Source organism: Cervus canadensis, chromosome 29 (assembly GCF_019320065.1).
Source record: "Cervus canadensis isolate Bull #8, Minnesota chromosome 29, ASM1932006v1, whole genome shotgun sequence".
NCBI classification, from domain to species: Eukaryota; Metazoa; Chordata; class Mammalia; order Artiodactyla; family Cervidae; genus Cervus; species Cervus canadensis.
Window position 1 is genome coordinate 33,495,695 of NC_057414.1, and position 21,450 is coordinate 33,517,144.

The following is a 21,450-nucleotide window of genomic DNA, read 5'->3' on the forward strand; positions in this document are numbered from 1 at the left end:
TGATGGATAGTTTCTGCCTCTCTTACATCCCCAGGGCTCCACAGTTGTTCTTTGGAAGCTTTATCACTGTTACGGAGACAGATTTCAACGAATGCCAAGCTCAGGAGACCTTTTGCTTTGTCGAGAATTTTGACCAAGCTTCCAGCCCATCACCGGGGTTCCCCAGTTATAGGTTCAGCCATGGCCTCTCTTATGGCCCACTGGGCAAGGAACATGATTCCTGCAGCAGGGAAATGCTCATTGTCCCATGCAACTCCCAGTTACCTCTGATGTCCGGTGGTCCCAGCCTGCAGCAGCTTGGAGGGGAGTTGGGTTCCCAGCCAGAGACTGAGGCCTGGTAGCAGTGCTGAAAGCACCAGATCCTAGCCACTTAGAGCCCTGGCCCTTCAACTTTGCAGAAAAGAATTTCCACAAAGACAGAAATTAGTGAAGCAAGTAAAGCATTTATTAAGAGGAAAAAGAGCACCGTGAGTGTGCATAGACACACAGCCAGCCTCAGAGGGAGAGCTGCTGAGGCGCCCCCTCTTGGCAGTTTAGATCACTTGTATGGGGCATTTCTTCTAGTTTTTCTTTGGCCAATCACTTTGTTTTGCCTGATGCAGAGTCCATATTCGATATATCTCAAGATCCTCCCAGGTAGGCACACGCAGCTCTTAGACGAGATGGACTCTATGGCAAAGGCATATGGGTAGAGCAACCTTTCACATTGCTCCCCCTTTGGTCTGCAAGGAGCCGGTCTGCACAAGTGTAGTTCGGAGGCCTCGTGACTTCGGGAATGAGAAGTATGCAGTCTGGGCAAGGCCCAGCCTTCTTCTTTAATTGTCCTGCTGTTCTTCTCTTGGAGTTTTGGTCCACTAGGAATGAATCTTCAATTGCTTTACCCTGGCAGGGGGCAGAGGGTGGGGGATGGGGAGATCTGCCTCCCACCTCACCTCGTTCTCCTCCTTCAGTCTTCCAGGACCACAGGAGAGTATCCGAAACATGATTTCATCCACACCCTGGATTCAGACCCAAGATGTTACCTAATGTGTTCAGGCTTCATTTATGTCATTCCTGAGAATTTCTAGTATTCTAGTCACATCCATTATCCTTGATAATCCCCAGACTAATAAAACTGCCCTATATGTTAGCCCAGAGAAGCTCCAAGGACCCCACCTGCAGCCTGAAGCTACCTGCCACCGATGGGAGAATAATATAACTTACCTTGACGAAGACCTGGCTGTTCTTCCTCTTCTCAGATTGTAGACAGATCTCTATGGGCCTTATAATTGGGCTACAATGACCATGAAGGGTCAAGTTTAGTAGCCAAGGAGGTAGCCACCTATGGCTAATCGTGGAACTTACATGCACTGCCCTCTAAGGGGCCGTGACTCCCAAGCTGCTCCTGACCATAATTGCGGTGCCAAGTGACAGATTTCAATTTGCAAATCCAATTCTAAAGATCCTAAAGTCACTTTCAAGTTCAATAGCAGAGTATACTGATCAATTAGTGGTGTCCATTTTGAACTCTTGAGAGAGAAGAGCAGTATTTTATCAAAAGCCCTCAGGGCCAGGAAGTCAGGCACTAGCATCTAAAACGTGAGATCACCTGGTTTTCTAGAAAATGTGGAAGCTCATACAATTACCAGGATGGTCCTGACCCTATAACAGAGTAGGACCCCTTGGGACCTTCTGGTGCGGGCAACAGGGGGACGACAGGCCTCCCCCACATTCTCTGCTTTAGTTCCTCTCTGAAGTACCTAGATAATAGTATTTGATGCAAATTTCCTGAGTTGTTTTGCAGACGTAAACCCCCCCACCACCAAATGGAAGATGTCAACTATTAGCCCCAGGCTTCCTGGAGCCTGAGGACTAATAAAGTTAGCCCCTTTGATATGACCCTGCTCTCTCACCATCAGCCAATCAGAGAATTGTGCACCAGCTGATCTTAGCCCCAGAGACTCTCCTTCACCTGCCTTTTAAAGGTGCTTTGCTGAAACTCTTCAAGGAGTATGGGGCTTTTTAGGGCCTGAGCCATCTGTCTCCAACAAACCTTTCTCTGCTTCAAATTCCAACATTTCAGTTTGCTTGGCCTCACTGTGCATCCAGGACATAAACGTGCATTAGTAATTTTTCCCCTTTCTTTATCCACATCCTATGGAATAGAATCTGTCCCTCCACCCCCTGGAAGCTGTTTTGGCCTTGTGACATGCCCATGGAGCACAGTGAGAATGCCAGTTCTGAGCCCAGGCCTGGAGGAGCTTGCTACCTCCCTCATGCCCTCAAGAAACAAGCCCAGGCTGGTCTGCTGGAGACTCTAAAACCCTGTGGGCCAGAACTGGGCCACTACATCCAAGGCCTTCTTGGACCAGTACCCCCCCACCCCCCAACCCCAGCCCCAGCTGAGCTAACAGATAATGAATGTTCTCTGCTTTATGCTGAAGAAGGAATTCATAGGGCCTGGACTCCATCTCAGGCCTGTTCATGCTGATCATGTTTGACCACCTCTCCAATGGACTCTGCACTGTGTTTAGTGTCTATGGAAACGACAACAGAAGGATAATACCCTCTCTGGAGAGGGGAATCTTGAAGATCGTACCCAGGTTTCTCATTGCCTAAGAGAACACATACACTAATCACCCCTTCTTCCAGACAGGCCATAAATTTTTCTGTACCTATCGGAGTGTAACCTCGGGCTTATTGACTATGGGCTAATTGTTTAACTGTCTGAGCACATGGCACATGAGTGATGGGTTTATAGGGATTGTATTTACCCTTCCTTTGTCTATGTAAGTCTCAAGGAATTTGGGGTGGTGGGTTCGGACACGTACACATGGGGTATAAAAGATTTTCACAAATGCTGGCCGGAGTCCTTGGCTAAGAGGAGACTCTGCCTTGGGTCCCCAGGTGTAATAAACTGCACTCCACTATCTGCATTGTCCTTCTGAGTGAGTTTGTTTCCCGGAAAGCGTGGCTACAACAATGCCACTGGGCTTTGTATATTTGCTTGGTTTTCCCACACAGAATTATTATAGATAATGGGTTTTAAAAGGTAGCAATAGATTACACCCTCATGTGTCCAGCTATAACTACTGATCAGGAACTTAAGATATTCTTAAAAAGGTACTCTTCATGTGTTTGTCTAGCTGATTCTGTCCAAGGCTATTCCTTCAGCCTAGTCCTCTAATTATCTGTGATGTGAGACCAGCTATTTTTTTAAACATGCTTCTTTGCATTTTTTAGTTTTCTATTTAAAATCATTAAAGATTAATAAGAAGTTGCAAAAAATTGAATAATACAGAGAGGACAAGGATTGGGGGCACTGGTTCTTTTTCCAAACCTCTGTGGATTAAATGCTGTTATAAAAACAACAGAAATTAATTATGAGGAAAATGAAAAAAAAATTTAAGACATAAAATACTAGCTTGAATTATTTATAAGATTCAACAGAGCAGATGAAAAGTTATGGAAACGTTTATGAAAACTTCTAAATGCTTATTTTCAGTTTGCATATACATCTCATCACAGACCAGTGACAAGCGTTTCACGGCCTGGCATGGGTCCACAGACCACACTTAAGCAGCATCACTTTAAACCCTGCTGGAGATATTCTGAGATGAAAAATGAAAACTAAGCTTGAGTATAGCAGGGATAATTTTGGTCTCTAATGATCCTATCACGGAGCAGGTCTCCTGTAGAAGGTATTATTTAAACATCTTCTACCCTAAGTGCTCTAAAAGAGTGTTTCTGTGGTTTGTAACCCTGGATGATGGGAAGAAAAATCATAAAGCAAGCATGAACCTCTCAACAGGAATTCTCCTCTGCTGATTATCACCACCATTGAAACAAACAAGCAAAACAAAAATAAGAAGAACTGAAGCGCAAACAAAACCAAAGCTCTGTCTGTACCGAAGTGCAGACATTACATATGATTGGCTGGAAACAATACGAGTCAGAAAAAATGTGTTACTGGTTAATCTGCCCTTGATAGAAGATTGGGTTTTTGGTTTGTTTTATTGTTGTTGTTTAACTCTGTAAACTTGATTAAGAGAGACACGTTGAGCCAATATGAGTTAGACTCTATAGTTTCCCCTACCTCCGTTCCTGAATCATGGGGCTGTGGTACATCTTGACGATCAAGTCCCCCATTTCTTCTTTTTTAAAAATGTTTGTTTATTTATTAAGCTGCATCGAGTCTTCATTGCATCATGCAGGCTCTTTTGTGGCAGCACACAGACCCTCCAGCTGTGGCGTGAGGACTTAGTTGCTCCGTGACACGCAGGATCTTAGTTTCCCAATCAGAGATTGAACCCTTTTCCCCTGCATTGCAAGGCCCATTCTTAACCACTGGGCCACCAGGAAAGTCCCATGTTTCTGAGATAACTCAGGATAGAGACACAGTGAAAAACTAGATTCGTTCGAAAGGCAGAAATAGGAGAGGAATTATAAAAGTTCAGTCAGCAGACCAGGACTACTGAGCTTGGTGTAATATCTGAATTCATCATGATGATCTCCTGACACCCACATCTACTCCCCTGACTCTCTCTAGGATGAGAAATGTGGGGCCCTGGTCCAGGGGAACTCTACCAGCACCACAAGTCATCCCTGATGAGGAAGAGCTGGCATAATGGCAGTGGAGGAGCAGGTAATTTGTGCCATTTTTCTCTTTTCTCCCTTGTCCGCTTGCCTAATAAATGGACTTCTTTTCCCTAAGTATTAAAATAGAGTGTTTAATTTGGTTGGAGCATGCAGAAGGACACGAAAATGGCTGAGATCCTCTGTACAGTATGGAAATCTTCGCTCAGTGTCACCCAGCAACACCTTTCTGCAGCCTTTCCTACCCCTTTCCAGCCCATTTTCCTCTGAAAAGGCAGATCTGATCATATCACGGTCATATTTTAGAAGGATTCGGTGATTTCCCAGGGATCTTAGACTAAGTTCCAACTCTTCAGAATGGTTTCCATGGTCTGAAGTGACTGAGCCCCTAATCAATACCTCATCACCATACAATCTCCCTCTCTCTCCCTCTGGTCCCTGCACATTGGCCTTTTTGCTTTCCTCAAACTTAATTCAAGCTACTCCCCTCTTCTGTTTGGGGAGGTTAGGGGCACCTTGCAGCTTGTGGGATCCTAGTTCCCCAGCAAGGGATGGAACCTGGGCCATCTGCAGAAAAAGCAGAGAGTCCCAACCACTGGACACCAGGGAAATCCCACCTCTCCTGTTCTGGACATCCACTCCACCCTGGCCCCTTTTCTCTTAATTTCTCACTTTTCATTTCTCAGCCTTCAACTCCCAGACTAAATTAAACCCCCAAAACATTCGTTCTGGGCACTTTAGGCTCTGCCTAACCCAGACACAACTGTATTCAGATAATTATGTGTATGATTCCTCTTTAATACCTTTCTCTATCCCTGGGTTGTGAGCTCCACAAAGGGCAGGGACCATGTACACCTTGATCATCTCTGAGTCTTCATCACCAGCAGCATTACTGGTCATTCGATCTATTTCTAGGGTGAATGCAAGCCATTTCAGTGCTGTTCTACTTGCAGAACTGAAAGCCCACAACCTTACATGCCGTCATAGTCTGCATTCTAAGGACAAAGGAAAAGTAGCACAAGACTATTTTTCTCTAGAATTTGAATTCAGATGTACACAAACAGGAGCACATATTTTTTTTTCCAGGACAAGAAAAAGATTATAAATAAAAAATAAGTTTTCTTGGAAAGCACAGCTAGGTAAAGGCGCACTTTAAAATTGAACAGATACACTTGAACTCTACAGATTCTTGATAGACTCCTGTATGTTAGGAGCAGTAATAACAGTCCACCATGGCGGTTTTTCTCCAATTCCAGAATTAGAGCGGTCTCCCTGTGGCTGTGGCTAGACCAATTAAGATGATTTCCCTCTGGCCGCAGCTAATGGTCACCAATGTGATCTCCAAAAGCAGCATCTTTTAAGGAACAGAGAACCTCTTACTCTTGCTGAGTGGGAAGGCATAGGAGTACATATGTGCCAGGCCATATATACTTTTAGGATTACATCCAAACAAAATTATACTCAAGTCTCCAATTCTCTGTATTCAATACCAACGATTACTTAATTTCTAGGTAGTCCAAAATATACCCATAAGTCATGAGAATAATCATTTTTTCTAATCTGTGTAAGATTAATTACTAATTACATAGGTGCCTCAATAATCCCCAAGAACAATTTAGAACCCAGGCCTTGGGGTTGTGTGCCTTGCTGTTGTTATTAGCTTCTCTACTTGATAACTCTGGCCTTGACCTTATAACAAAACTGTCGATACACTCTTTGGCAATACAGTGCCCATTTGGAAAACCTCTGAAATAGGCCTTATAGGGAACATCTAAAATGACTGTTTGTACAGTGTGTGGCCCTTTTTAGATACAGCCTGACAAAGTACCCCAACTGGTGGTCCAAAAAGACGCTTTCTAAAGTGCCTCCAATATTCCGCCCACTCCTTCACCATCAAGCCCATGAGTATTAATTTCACATCCTGACAAATTTCCAGTCCTGTCTGCTTTCCAATGTTGAGGAACTAAAGACAAAGTGGAACAGATATTTATTCATTCACCTTCATCTTGAGTGGCTGCTCAAGGTCTTCCTCTTTGGAGGAATCCCTACAGTCCTGCTTCAGGCTTCAGTTAGAACCCCTGTAGGCACATACCACACCCTCGCCTAGGAACATGCCTCCTGAGTTCCTCATGGCTGCAGGACCTCCAGGATATGCACCATAAACGTTTGTACAGACTTCTCTGGTGACCCAGTGGTTAAGACCCTGTGCTCTAAATGTACAGGGTCCCAGGTTCAATCCCTGGTCAGGGATAGATCCCACATGCCTCAACTAAAGATACTGCATGTTGCAACTAAGGCCTGGCTCAGCCAAAGGGAAAAAATGTTTGTAAACCATTGTTAAAAATTGAGAAAAATGAGTATATCTTTTAAGTTTCATTAAAAATTATTTTGTTCTATAGTATTCCTGCCATGGAATACAGCTGGTCAGTGGTGTACAAACCAATATTTTGGCCAGACAAATATTTTGGCCAACTCATTTTAGTAAATATTTACAGCTCCTCCTTTGGAGTAGGAAATGGCAACCCACTCCAGTATTCTTGCCGGGAGAATCCCATGGACGGAGGAGCCTGGCGGGCTACAGACCATAGGGTGGCAAAGAGTCGGACACAACTCAAGTGACAGCACAGTACAGCATAGCATCTCATTAAAAAAAACTCACAACTACTCTTTCTGTATGATCTCATTCTATTCAGTGAAAAATAGCTTTTAAAAATGAAGACAAAATAAAACCTGTTTCAGATAAACAAAAGCTGAAAGAATTTATTACCAGTATATCAGTCCTACAAGAAATATTAAAGGAAGTTATTTGGGCAGAAGAAAACTTGTGGAATTATGGACCTATGCAAAGAACTAAAGGGTATTTTAAAATATTGGTATTTCCTTTTTCTTCATCTTTTGATTTCTCCAAAACATAAGTGAATGTTCAAACACAAATATAGTCATGTATTATGGAATTTATAATATATGTAGATGTAAATACATCCACATAGCACAAAGGATGAACAGGACAGTGTAAGTCTAAAAATCTTACATTATATAAAAAATGATATAATATTATTTCAAGGCCATCTATGATAAGTTTAGGTCATATTATAAATCTGAGAACAACCACTAAAAAATAAAAGTTAAATTAAATAAAACAAGAGATATAACTAGCCAGTAACGGACATAAGAAGGAATAATAGAAAATCCTTAATTAATCCAAAAAGCAGCAGAAAATGATGAACTAAGATCAAAGAGTACATAAAACAAAAAGAAAGTAAGCAACATGGTAGACTTAAATCCAAGCATATCAATAATCACATTAAATATGAATAGTCTAAATGCATCAAATAAAAGACAGAAATCATCAGACTGAATACATACTATTTGTTGTCTACAAGAAACCTCTTTACATCTGAAGACACAGACACATATGCTTAAAAAAATATATGTTAAGCACATATTAGCAATAAGAAGGCTGGAGAGACAATGTTAACTCAGACAATGGAGACATCAGAACAAGTGATATCACCAGGAATATCCAGGGACATTTCAAAATAAAGTGGTAAAGAATTAAAATTTTCATATTCAGTCTAGTTAAAGATAACTGCCATATGGGATTGCCAACTGAATCAAGTTGCACCCCATTTAAGCCAGTGTGGACGGAATTGAAAGAAATATAAAATGATCTACACACTCTTTTCCTCTTCTATTTCTAATATGCACATCAACATTTGATTCCCTTTATCTTTAAAGTCTGGGAAGACTGCCTTTTACTTGCCTCAAGTTACTTTTATTCCTCTTTATAACTTCAATTACTACCTCAGTCCAAGCAGTAGTTTAATATCTTGAGTTCCGTGTTGTCCTTCCTTCCTTCTGGGTGTGTATCTGAGGAAGAACCTGCAAATTGTCCATCAATATCATTTGACTCTTCTTCCTTCAATAACAGAGTTCCTGTCTCTTACCTGGGAACACTGGTACCCAGTTGAGGGCTAGTTTCTCAACGTTGCTTGGCTGTGTGACCTTGTGACTAAGGTCTGCCATTTTCTGGTTGTGCCTTAAAAGGAAGCGTATGTGTGTCCTATGTTTCTGTCTACTGGCTGAGAAACACTCTTAATAGAGTCTGATATTTTTATTCTTGTTTAAGCACTGCATTTAGTGAGTCTCTTTGTAATAGAAGCTTAGAGTAAATCCCAACTAATACAGCACTTCTGCAATTTTCTTTGCCCAAGAGAACTGGCAACTTTGCATAGTACCTCAAATTTCTTATGCCATCCCTGTGTTATCCTGATTTACAACAAGCAATTAGAAAGTGCTATCCCTTTTTAGGGCTTCCCTGGTGGCTCAGTGGTAAAGAATCCACCTACCAATGCAGGAGACCCAGGTTCAATCCCTGGGTCAGAAAGACCCCTTGGAGAAGGAGATTGCAACCCACTCGAGTATTCTTGCCTGGAGAATCCCATGGACAAAGGAGCGTGGTGAGCTACAGTCCATAGGGCTGCAAAAATCAGACAGGACTCAGTGACTAAACAACAACAATCACTTTTTAAGTGGGGACTTTAAAAAGAGAATCCACTCCCTACTTTAATGCTTGTGAACTTTTGTCTATGACAGAGTCTACATCTTGCTTAAAAACAGGGCAGTTTTATTGACAGTCTTTAAGAAAGTAGAGAAGCTCAAGGGATAAAGAGTAAATGTAGTTTTGCAGTAAGAGAAAATAATACACATATATAGATCCAAGTGTCAACCTGTGTGGCATGGGATGTGCCCTTGCCCTTCCAAACCTCTGTTGGTGTCTAATCAATGGAAGAAGAATGAGCATGTCTGCTCGCTGTACTGCACAGGATTTCCTAGTCTCCTAACCATTTGCCTGGTCCTAAACCAGCTTTTTCTTGGCTCTCAGTTTCTGCTGCTTCTATATCCAGCACCTTCCATTTGTTCTCAGCATTTCCCTTCCAGTGAAACTCATGAAAGACACTGCTACCCTCCAGTCTCTGGCCATTAGGACCAGAATGATGAAGATAGTGTGAAGAATGGGATTTTGGAACATCCCCCAGAGCTGGTTCAAGTTCCTGCTGTAAAGTTATTTGGATCCTTCCAAACAGCCAGAGCTGCATCCTGTCCAGCCTCTCAACTCCTCTGTAGGCCTGGCCCTACCTAACCTCTGAAAAACCTCCTCTCAGGATAAACACTGTCTCAGATTAAAACCAAGATTCTCCGGAGGAACTGTTGAGCACCAACATGTTGCCTTACTTAAGCCATCCCTGGGTGGAGAATAATAACTGGGCTTGTGTGGAGACCCATCACTTGGCTTTCTTCGAAGCTGCTTTATCAGAACAAGGCCCAGGGTGGCATTACTTAATCAACAGCAGAGATGCAAAGAGAGAGAGTGAGTTTATGACAAACTGATGCTTTTCCTAGCAGCAGTTGCAAGGTGAGTGAAAAAGAAAGTCCTCTAATCTCACCAAGCAGCCAGATTGATTCTAGTTCATTAATAGTTGCTGAGGTGGAGAGAGAGAGAGAAAGTGAGAGAACTGAATGCATCGTTGGCATCTGCACCCTTAATAGAGGTCAAGAAGCTCTTTCGAAGCTGCTCACAGCCCTATGAATGCACGGAGCCAGAGCATCTGGTCCCTGGCCTGGAGCCAGGATCAACTTCCAAGGCCTCAAGGAAGATGAAGGGCCTCAGATAGGAAGCCATGTGTCTTAGATTTGTCTACAGAACCCTCAAAACTCCAAATGAAAAGGAACATCTGAGTTACCTACCCAGATGCTTTGCTCAATTTTGTTTCATAGGTTTCCATCCAAATATTTGGCACCATATAAATGTATAGAGGTGACTTTAAGTTACCTACCAGCTTTATCTGCCAAAGAAAAGCAAAACTGGAAATGTGCCGGCAAAGGACATAAAATAACATTAAGTCAATTTGATTTGGAGTGTAGTGGCTTCTAACTCAACTCAGAATTGGTGGAGGTCAAGCACATCTATCTAACCTAGATTGTCCCCTGAATCTCTTTTTATTCCTGTACCTATTAATGAATATGCTAATGGTCTGAAAGAATGAAGGACTCACCCAGAGTACATATTTTGAGTGCAGATGTCTTGTTGTTTTACCGAACAGATATATACTTTGAAAGTTGTTTAAAAATTGATTCGAGAGTAAAATACATGGAAATGGGCAGTTTGCTGAGAGGAGTAACAATCTTCTAAACAGATAACCAAGTCTCAATATATTGACTTTTAATATTAATTTGTATAGAGTATCGTGCTTTCTTTAAAACTTTCACAACTACTTTCTGTTACTGTGTGGTTCACCCACAGGCAAGCAAGGTGCTTCTCAGAGAAGCTTGGCTACAACGTCACAGCAACCTTCTGCCAGGGGACACTGTCCCTGAACCCTTTTTTCTTCCCTGTGGTCCACGGTAACTTACGAGTTTCCTTCACCAACCGCACAAATAGGTATTGACTCTCGATCATGGACTAGACATTGAGCTATTCTTAGTGATATAACACATGCTCATATAAGCATGGTCCTTCATCATAAATGACCCAGGACACCTCATGGGGCTTGGGAAGTGTGCTCAAGGAGATCAGGAAGTGGAAATCATGCAGACTTAAAAGGTAGAACTTAGATGAAAGGAGGGCTTGCCCTGGGAAACAGAATAATATTCCAGCGGGATCAACAGCTGAGGGGACCCTGAGGGTATGTTTGAGGAACTCCAAGAAATATTGAAGAAAACAGGGAGTAGCAGGACATGAGGCCAGGTGTGCATAGAGGTGCACGCTGCTGCCGGATCCATAAGGAATGTATGTGGATTTAGATGACCCTAAAGACTTCTTCATAGAGAATTGGAAGATTTGGGTTTAGGAAAGATCATTTTGACTGAAGATCGCAGAATCCATAGTGGGTGGGACAAAACCAGGAGGTTAGGAGGCCTGTTAGGGAGATGCTATAGTCATCATGAAAATAAGCCACATATGGGAATAGGTGCACACAGGTGTGTACAAGTGCACACAGCCTGCATCTTTTGCTGTCCCTCCCCTAGCACAAGCACCGCCACAGCTCAGGGCCCAGCCCGGTGAAGGAACCCTGGCCTCAGGCCCTTTCATGCTCCCATTCTCTAGACTCTGTCAGTGAGACAGCAATTTTGCTCCATCATAAAAAAAAAAAGTAAAGACAGTAATAACTGTGAAACTAAACCAGGTTATGTTCTAAATCTTCTGTGAAGTAGACACAATTTTTTCTTGTAGAGAGAGAAGTTTGAGATAAATAGCAGAGAATCGGTAAATAATTCAGCCCATGACCTTGATGCTTATTGATTCCTGCAGCTGTTTATCTTTCTCAAGGCTACCCAAGGGGAGGGGAGAAAAGACCTCCAAAAAACAATTATCACTTAATTATAAAATTGCTTGGCTTGGGAAAGCCTTCTGGTTGGTTGCTGAACACTCCAAGGGGGTGAGTTAATCTCTATAAACCATACGGCCTGACTGAAGCTGCCGCTTAAAATTTCCAACCACCGCTTCATTGCTCTCTGGTATGGATGATAAACAAAAAGAGAAGAAAGACCCACATTTTCTTCTCGTTTTCAGACACTTAGGATGTTTAGCCAACCAGATGGCTTAATGGCTGGCTATTTCCTACCTAGGGACTTGAACACGGAGGGATTCCAGCCACGGGGACACCAGATGTGGCCCCCAGTGAACACAAGAGCCATGCTGGTTGCAGGGGTGGTGGTCGGGGGGGTGGTAGTTACAGTTCTGTGATTGTTGTGGTGATAGTCATGCTGCAGATTGGGCTGAAAAGTCAAAAAGGGAAAGAACAAGATTTTTTTAATACAGAAATAATTTCTTCTTCAATCTCAGTTTGGAGGAAAGGTATGACTCTGAAGTCAGCCCTGGTTCTCTCCAATCGTTTCTTGAGAGGCAGGAATTTCTCATCACTAGTGTTAACAGCCACTGAGCAAGAGGTTTAGCCATGTCCACGGGCAGGTTGAGACGGTCAACCACCTGGAATATTGGATTCAGAGCTGATATACTCTTAGCCCAGCTCACCCTATTCCTTTATATTTATTATCTTATTCCTGTGATCACTGGGCTTCCCACATGGCACTAGTGGTAAAGAACCTTCCTGCCAGTGCAGGAGACACAGGTGCAATCACTGGGTTGGGAAGATCCCCTGGAACAGGAAATGGCAACCCATTCTAGTATTCTTACCTGGAAAATTCCATGGACAGAAGAACCTGGTGGACTACAGCCCACAGGGTCACAAAGAGTCAGACACCACTGTGCACCAACCTTCCTTCCTTCCAGTGATCACTAAAATTGCTTGATTAGCAAACAAACAACCCTATTAAAAATGGCCAAGGGACTTGAATAGATGATATACAGATGACCGAAAATTCCATGAAAAGGAATTGAAACTCTTATGTCCTATATGTGGAAATGCAAAGTGGTATAGTTATGAAAAATAGTGTAGAGTTTCCTTAAGAAATTGAAAAATAGAAACACCATATTTTCATTCAGCAATTCTATGCTGGAAAAGAATTGAAGACAGAGTCTCAAACAGATATTTGTACACCCGGGTTCAAAGCAGCATTATTCACAACACCCAAAAGAAGGAAGCAACCCAGGTGTCCACTGACTGATGAATGGATAAATATATATAATGGAATATTATCCAGCCTTACAGAAGAAAGAAATTCTGGCACATATTATAACATGGACGAACCTTGAGGACATTATGCTAATTGAAGAAAACCTGTCTCAAAAAGATAAATACTGTTTGATTCCACTTATCAGAGATTCCCTAGAGTCATCACATTCATAGAGACAGAAAGTGGAATGGCGGCTGCCAGGGCCTGGAGGAGGGGAGTTCTTTTTTAATGGGCAGTTTCTATTGGTGGTTCAGGTAGTAAAGAATCTGGGGTTCAATCCGTGGATCAGAAAGATCCCCTGGAGAAGGAAATAGAAACACACTCCAGTATTCTTGCCTGGAGAATTCCGTGGACAGAGGAGCCTGGTGGGCTACAGTCCATGGGGTCACAAAGAGTCAGACACGACTGAGCAGCTAACACTTTTCTGTTTTGTAAGAAGGATTGCACAACAATGTGAATGTACTTAAGACTGAATTGAACATTTAAAAGTGGTTAAGATGGGGACTTCCCTGGTGGTCCAACAGTTAAGACCTCACCTTCCAATGCAGAAGGTGCAGGTTCAACGCCTGGTCAGAGAGCTAAGATCCCACATGACTTGTGGCCAAAAAACCAAAGCATAAAACAGAAGCAGTGTTGTAACAAATTCAATAGAAAGACTTGAAAGATGGTCCACATTAAAAAATCTTTTTAAAATGGTTAAATAGTAAAGTATATTTTGCCACAATTAAAACTTTTTATAGAAAGCACGGCTAGCTTTTGGAAATGAGTCGTGCTCAGGAGAATGGACAATCATGGAGCTCAATCTAGACTCCTCTTTCAAGTGCTGACTTAAGAGAAGAACTCCTAACTGCTCTCACAGTCTCCCTGTTTCTAAAGCATGATGGGCAATAGTGCCTGTTTCTTATCTCATCAAGGGGTGAGGTTAGGAGAGGGCCTTAAGAGCAAGAAGAGTGTCCAATGGGTCCTAGAGATCAGCATCCTGCCTCCACCTGAACTGTGATGGGAATCAGCAGTTCATACATCATCTCTGGCAAAGGTGCCCAAGTACCTATTTCCGTGGGAACCGCCCCTCTCTCTGGCACTTGGCACACATATTCACAGCAAAATGGATAGCCCCCAGCATCCTGGGGAGGTCTGCAGCTCTCCCACCTTGTAACTGTGGGTCTGAGGTCTGGGGGAAACTTGAGTCCAGGTCCTGTGACGTAGAGACCAGAGTCGGCACTGTGCTCTCCACCTGCCTCCATCCCTCAAGATCATTCCCCATGCGTGGAATGCCCTGAGGTCTTTCTTCTACCCATTTTCCACCCCTGCCCCCCCCCACTCCCCCTTCTCTGAGTCTCTTGCAGGATCATTCCAGCACTTCTGGCCCGTTCTTCCTTATGTGCCTTAAACCCTGCCCCCACACCTCACCAGCTCACTGGCTTCATGGCAGGTCTTCGGACCCAGCTGGCATACCCCATCCTTTGGGACACCTGATGCTTCCTCTGCTGGGATAATGTCCCAGTGACTTACTACCCACCCCCTCAGCTGAAATGCCCGTCCATCCCTCAGACCTTCTCCACAGATGGGGACCACTGTTTACCATACTTATCACCATCCAATGTGCCGGATGGTTTACAAATCTGTTTTTCGCCTGTCTGCTGAGGAGAAAGTAAGCTCCATGAGGTGGAGAATTTGTCTTTCTCATCACTGGGGTGTAAGGGTTGGTGCATGGTAGGGGATCAAAAATATATTTGAATGAATGAATGAACTCCTTCTAGGTTCCCAGAGCCCAGCATGGAGCTGGATATAACTCTGTGTGGTTGATGACATGCTCTGAGAAACAACAGCTCTATGGAGTGTCAATAGCTTGTGCTCAAAAAAGTGTCCTACCTATTGAATCTGGCAAAAAATTCAGCTACATCAAGCCAAACACAATTTTTTTTCTTTCAGGACTTCTGCGATCCCATCAATGCCTAGCAAGGAGTTCCAGGAGGCGGGGCGTTATCCAGCTCTAGGGGCGGGGCGTCATCCAGGTCCAGGGGGCGGGGCGTCACGCAGTTAGTGACTTACAATAGGGTTGGAGGAGTGGAAGGAGAGGTCACGAGTGGATACCCAACAATGTAAGACCATGTATAGGAAAGGCCGGACGTGATGAATACCAGAGGGCTTCACAAAAGCACGTTCAATTATGGAAGGAAACTGTCAGGTTGGAAGTGACACCACTATCCTTTGGCAAGTTGGGGCTCAGGCAACAGAAAGCATCGCGGGTGGGGAAGGTCAGCAGTGAGGAGCCCCACTGGGCCAGGCTGAGAGCGGTCAAGGAGACAAGGCAAGAAAGACAAGGCCCATCCGTGGTGGCTTTTAATGCTGGTCTAAGGAGTTTGGACTTTCACTTCCAGGCATGGAGACTTTCTAACAAGAAAGTAACAGATCACACAGTGCATTTTGTGAGTTCAAAACCAGTGCTGAATGTAGACAAGATGGCCCCAGGGGAGAGTCAGAAAGTGAATGAGGCAGTGTTTGGGGGGACCCAGTGAATACAGTCTCACATGCCTTGTTTCTGTTTCCCCTCCTCCTGGGACCGGTGCCTACATCTCCCTCTGGGAACCATTTCTCATCTGTTTCAAGCTCTGGGCTTTGGGCGGGGCTGGTTGCACCCCCACTCTCCAGGCAAGAGGGTCCCCTTCCCTGACCACACAGTTTGGCTCAAAAATATTCCAAGTCTCAAGCTGATCCAGTGAGAATGAGCCCTTGTCCTTTTTCGGGAAATACTGCAGATGAAGCCTGCTCTTTGCCAACTGGAGGCTGAAGCCCAGAGAGGCTAAAGGCTACTTTGCCAACACTGTGAAGAAAGGCGTGAAACTGAACGTGAAGATAGGAGAGTCATGAGATGGGAGGGATATCGGAGGGGGCTGAGCCCTGGATTCAGCCAGGCCTGGCATGTGCTCTGTAGAAAAACAAAACCGAATGGAGTAAAGAGGCTAGAGTCTGCCAAGAAGGAGGGGGAGGAGGTGACTTTGGATGTCTTTCTAATCTCATCCTTTCACAGGCTTTCTGTCCAGCCTAGCTGGTCCACACCGAAAGCAGCAGAGGAGGGAGGGCATAGGTGTCCAGGAGAAGAACCCCCCAGAGACAGGAGGGGTGGGCAGCCCTTGTCTGTGGTGAGTTGGTACATGCGAGGAGTGGCCAGGGGGCCAGTGTGGCCAGAGGCAGAGTGATGGGCCGGCGTCAGGTCATGCAAAGCTTTGCTGTCCCTTGAAGGGAGCTTGGCCTCCACTCTCAGACTGAGTAGCAGCCATTAGAGCCACGAGTCAAGAAATGACGAGAGGCTGCTGCTGTTTTAAGGGTCACCCATGTCTGAGGACTGGGCAGGGGTGGGAGGCAAGGGAACAACCCATCCATTCAGCCAGTGGGACTTGAGATTCTGTCTTCAGACTCGTTACCAGGCAGGTAGGAAGAAGCACCTGGAGGAGGGTGGGGGCCCTGGGAAAGATGGAGGGGATACTGAACAGGGCAGATACAGAAGAGCAGGCGGGCAGGAGAAAGGGCTCCAGGCTCAGGCTGGGCCCCCAGGGTGGGAAAGGGAGCACCCGGAGCAGCGGTCAGGTTTCCAGGGCAGGAAGGACACAAAGCTGCAGCAGTGGGTGGAAATGAAGTCCTACCCGGGCGGGGCAGCCATGCTGGCCACATGCTCAACTCAGGAGCCGCCGTGTCCTTCAGCTCTTTCTGAGCTGTTGCGGGGAGGCTCCCATGGTAGGTGTAGCCTGTACAGGACTTCCAGAAAACCACCCTGCCTCCTGCCTGCCTCGGCCCTGTGGTCCAGCCGGGGGCATGCTCGTCTATAGTAGTCACCACCCAGCAACTCTCTCTCCCAGGACCTGAAGCCAGACGCTTCTTTTCCCTCTACCACCACCCTCCCAATGCTTTTCTTATCTCTCCTCAGGAAGTACCAAAAATCAGACCAACCTCCAATGTCCATTTGAAGGGACCGTGGCCATCTGGGGGTGATGGGAGGGCAGAGCTGCGTGTAAATTTTAGCTGCAAATATGAAGTCACAGTTGGTTCTGTAGCTGCGGGCACCTCCACCGAGGTCAGGAGGCTTCTTCTGCACAGAGAAAAAGTCAGAAATTGATCTTGCTTTTAGCATTTACCAGGCATTCTCTGAGGAGGCGACTTCATCAGCTGTGAGGTCTGTCTTTGCAAAAGACAGCATCTGGCTCAGCCTCCTCCCTCCCATCCCAGCACGGCTTGGCTGCTGCTCCCAGCTCGTCCTCTGTCTCTGGCTGCAGCTTTGAATTTGCACATCTCATTCCCAGCTTCTGGCTCACATCTGGAGCCAGTCCTGTCTCAGAGTTTGGCAGGCGGTGGGTGCTCAACACATGTCTGTCCGGTGCTGGTGAATGAGTGAGTCATTGCTCCAGCCTGCCAGCCTCTGTGCTGTCTCAACACCTCTCATCTGCTCCCTGGCCTTCTCAGAAGAAGGCATGCGAAAGACACACTCGTCTCACACACCTCTCTCTCGGCCCCGGGAGGGGAGGAAGCTAGACTGGGAGCTCTCTTCTCCAAGTCCCTCAGCAAGTAGAGATTGCAGCTTTGCCAGAGGTTTCGTGCTGACTGCTGTGGGGCTGCCAAAGTCCACCACAGCCCCTGCATCCCAGAAAACAGGGCTGGGACAAAGGCCACCAGCCTGGCTGGGAAGGGCTGGGCATCCAGCCTCTGTTCTGCCGATGACCTCACCTCTGTGACGCAGATCATCACTCAGCTTTTGAAATATCCATTTTCTCATTGATAAACGAGTGTTGGGTAGATGACGTGCAGGTCCTACTGATGGAGGATTTCAAGATCGGAAGTGAAGGAGCAGTTGTCAGAGCCGACGAGCAGGAGGATTCTGAGCATGTGAGACCAGAATCCTGTAGTCAGGGACACTTGACTCTCCTCCTGGCTGTACCACTCACCATGAGACTTTGGATGTATCAGTTCACCCTTCTGACCTTCAGATTTGTTTCTGTGTAAAATGGGAACAGTAATAGCACCACCCTCATAGAGATGTGAACAAGATTAAATAGTTTATGTATGCTAAAATGACAAGGCATCAAACTACAGTCAAACCTCAATATGTTAACATCTTAGTGTGAATTCCCTGGTGGTCCAGTGGGTTAGGACTCCATGCTTTCACTGCTGAAGAACTGGGATCAGTCTCTGATCAGGGAACTAAGATCCTGCAAGTTGCATGGCGCAGCCAAATGACAGACAAACAAACATGCCTATTGACCAGATCAATAGTCTAGAGCAGGGTTACACAGCAGAACTTTCTCCATATCTGGATTAAAACAGCATGAGTAGCACTCATGTCTACTTCATAAGCAGTTTCCTTGTGGCTAATATGACTTAAAAACTGAATTTTTTATTTGACTTCATTTTAATTATTTTACATCTAAATAGCCATTTTATTTCAGTGTTACAGAGCTAGCAGCCCATACATCAGACAGAAGAGGTCTATACGTTGAGAATTACCAAGGCTTCTAAAAGCGTGGTAAGGTATGGCACATCGGGACAGTGGCATAGTGTTAACATTAAAAAGAAAGAACCCGTCAAGCCGTGAGAAGACATGTGCACATCCTCTCAGTCATGTCTGACTCTTTGCAATTTCAGGGACTGGAGCCCACTAACTCCTCTGTCCATGGAATTTTCCAGGCAAGAATACTGGAGTGGGTTGCCATTTTCTTCTCCAGGGAGAAAACACGGGGGACCCTTATATGCCTGTTGCTACTGAGGGAAAGAAGCCAATATGAGAAGCCTACACACTGTACAGTTCCAACTGCGTGACATTCTAGAAAAGGCAGATTCTATGGAGACAATAAAAAGATCAGTGGTTGTTGGGTTGAAGGAGGGGGGAGAATGACTAGATGGAGCCCAGAGGGGAGGATGTTCTGGGCAGTGGAACTATTAATACTTTGCATGGTGCTGTGATGAGCACATGTCTCATTATGCATTTGTCAAAACCCACAGAATGAGTGACACCAAGTGTGAATCTTTGTGCACATGCTGTGGGTTTGGCATGACAATGGTGTGTGATTGTAGGTTCATCACCTATAACAAAGGCATCTCTCTGGGGGGGAGCTTGGGGATGAAAAACCTCTGTATTTTCTGGTTGATTTTGTTGTCAACCTAAAAACTTCTCTAAAAAGGAATGTCATTTAAAAAAAAAAAAGAGTTGTTATTTAGTCGCCAAGTCATGTCCGACTTTTTCGAACCAGTAGACTGTAGCCCACCAGGCTCCTCTGTCCATGGGATTATCCAGGCAAGAATATTGGAGTGGGTTGCCATTTCCTTCTTCAAAGAAAGAAAGAGAGAGAGAGAGATGAAGAAATGCTTGGAAGAAGTGGTGTTTGAAGCGAGTTCTCAGGAATGGAGACATGAGTTCTCATGAAAGACAGAGGCTGTGTTTGCAGTGTCCAGCAGCGCTCAGGGCCTGGGAGTCAGGCGGGGGGTGGGTGCGGTCAGAAAACGGGGCTTTTACAGGAGGGAAGTGGGTGACAGGCTGCAAAACCCTGGAGAAAAAAAAAAAACCCTGGAGAAGACTGAATTCCAGGTTAAAAAGCTTAAATGTAATCAGCAACCAATGGAGTCCCTGAAGATGTTCACGCAGGACTATGAGATACCAAAAAGTGTTTGAGAAATATTAATATCCTAAAGAAGTGTGCTATTGGAACTTTTAAGTTTTTTGAGAGTTGGGTCTGTGTTGTTAAGTTAAATCACGCCAAGTTCCTATTATCACATCAGGAGCTCAGAAGGGCTTAAAACAATTTAATTCAAATACATAGATAACTCAGCTTAGGATCACACTGCTTTATCAGACTCTTCCATTACCAATGTGGTATCTCCCATATTGCCCAGAAAAGTACAAGCATCTAGGGACTCCTGCTTGATGGATTCGTGTAAATATATCTAAAAAGAGGCACACAATGCAGCCTCACCAGCACTGGGGACTCAGCGTTCAGAATGCTTAAGTGTGGAGAAAAGATTTCCATTTGTGGTCTCCCACCAAGCACTGTCTTCAAAGGTCCCCAGATTTATTATTTCATCAACAGATCGGAGAGGGGAGTTTGTATGAGATCAAACAAGCACGACTACTATGGGAAGGCTGGCAGGTAATAGTGTATAAATTGCCCGATGGAAAATGTCAAAAGTTAACATCAAGCGGTGGGGGGGTTGGGGAGCACACAGACCTGAGTACAAATGACTGAGCCTTTCTGGGAGCTAATTCTTTATATGGTCCAGTTAATGCATTGTAAGAGACTCTGCGCTCAGAAACCCACTGAGACCCAGTGAAACCCATTAACTCAGAATATATCCTTTACTAAAAAATTATAAAAAGCATCTCTTATTTTCTATACCTCTCCTCTTTTCTGGTATCTTTCTCTCTCTCTCTCTGTCTCTCTCTCTCTCTCTCTCACACACACACACACATTACTGTATGCTTATTTTTTCTACCCTGAGTAAATCCCTTGTTCTTTTACATTTTATTCTTTACATCTCCTTTTAAGGGTATTGTCCTGATGGTTAAAGCGTCTTCCAAGGTAAAGAGTTATGTTCGCTTTGTCATTGCCAGCGCCTTGCAGACTCAGACTCTATATAAGAAAGAGAGTTGCCATGTCTCCCATCAATGCCTGTTCTCATGAGCAGGGCCTCAGTCCTGAATCAGTTATTGTGTGTTTCAACAAGACAGTAACGAGCAGTTCTGGAACATTCAGCTTGGGGTCTGAAAGTATGTTCATGTGAACCATCTCACACTTTCATCTTGCGCCCACTTAATGCCATCTCCCAGGAGGCAGCCTTTCCCATAGAGCTCCAAATGACCACCCATCCTGGCTCTGTCTTAATTTCATAGCACTTTTCACTATTTGACATCAAAATAAATATGTCTTTGTCAATAGCCTATATACTCCATTCAGATACGTGTTCCATCACATGTGGAATTCTCAGCAGCAGCACCAGGAGATGGATACAATTAATAACGACATTTTCTAGGGATTCCCCTGGCAGTCTAGTGGTTAGGACCCCATTCTTCCACTGCAGGGAGCATGGGTTTGATCCCTGGTTGGGGAACTATAGATCCTACATGCCAAGTCTTGCAGCCAAAAAAAAAGAGAAAAAAAAACAAAACCCTGCACTTTCCAAATGGAGACACTGCTATATGGTTGTGGGGCAAGCTCTACCAAGGTGGTATAGCCATGAATCGCAGAACAGAGACTG

General features: G+C 44.7%; 1 long non-coding RNA gene across 2 annotated transcripts; it reads right to left on the reverse strand.

Moving 5' to 3' along the window:
* Positions 1–456: 456 nt before the first annotated feature.
* Positions 457–17,801, reverse strand: LOC122431446. 2 transcript variants are annotated; one of them, XR_006266506.1, is made up of 4 exons: positions 17,707–17,801; positions 17,161–17,299; positions 12,201–12,354; positions 457–998 (listed from the first exon to the last, which is right to left on the reverse strand). It is a non-coding gene; the product is annotated as an uncharacterized LOC122431446 (long non-coding RNA). The 2 variants fall into 2 exon arrangements; XR_006266505.1 differs by lacking the exon at positions 17,707–17,801 and having other exon boundaries at positions 17,161–17,681.
* Positions 17,802–21,450: the final 3,649 nt, after the last annotated feature.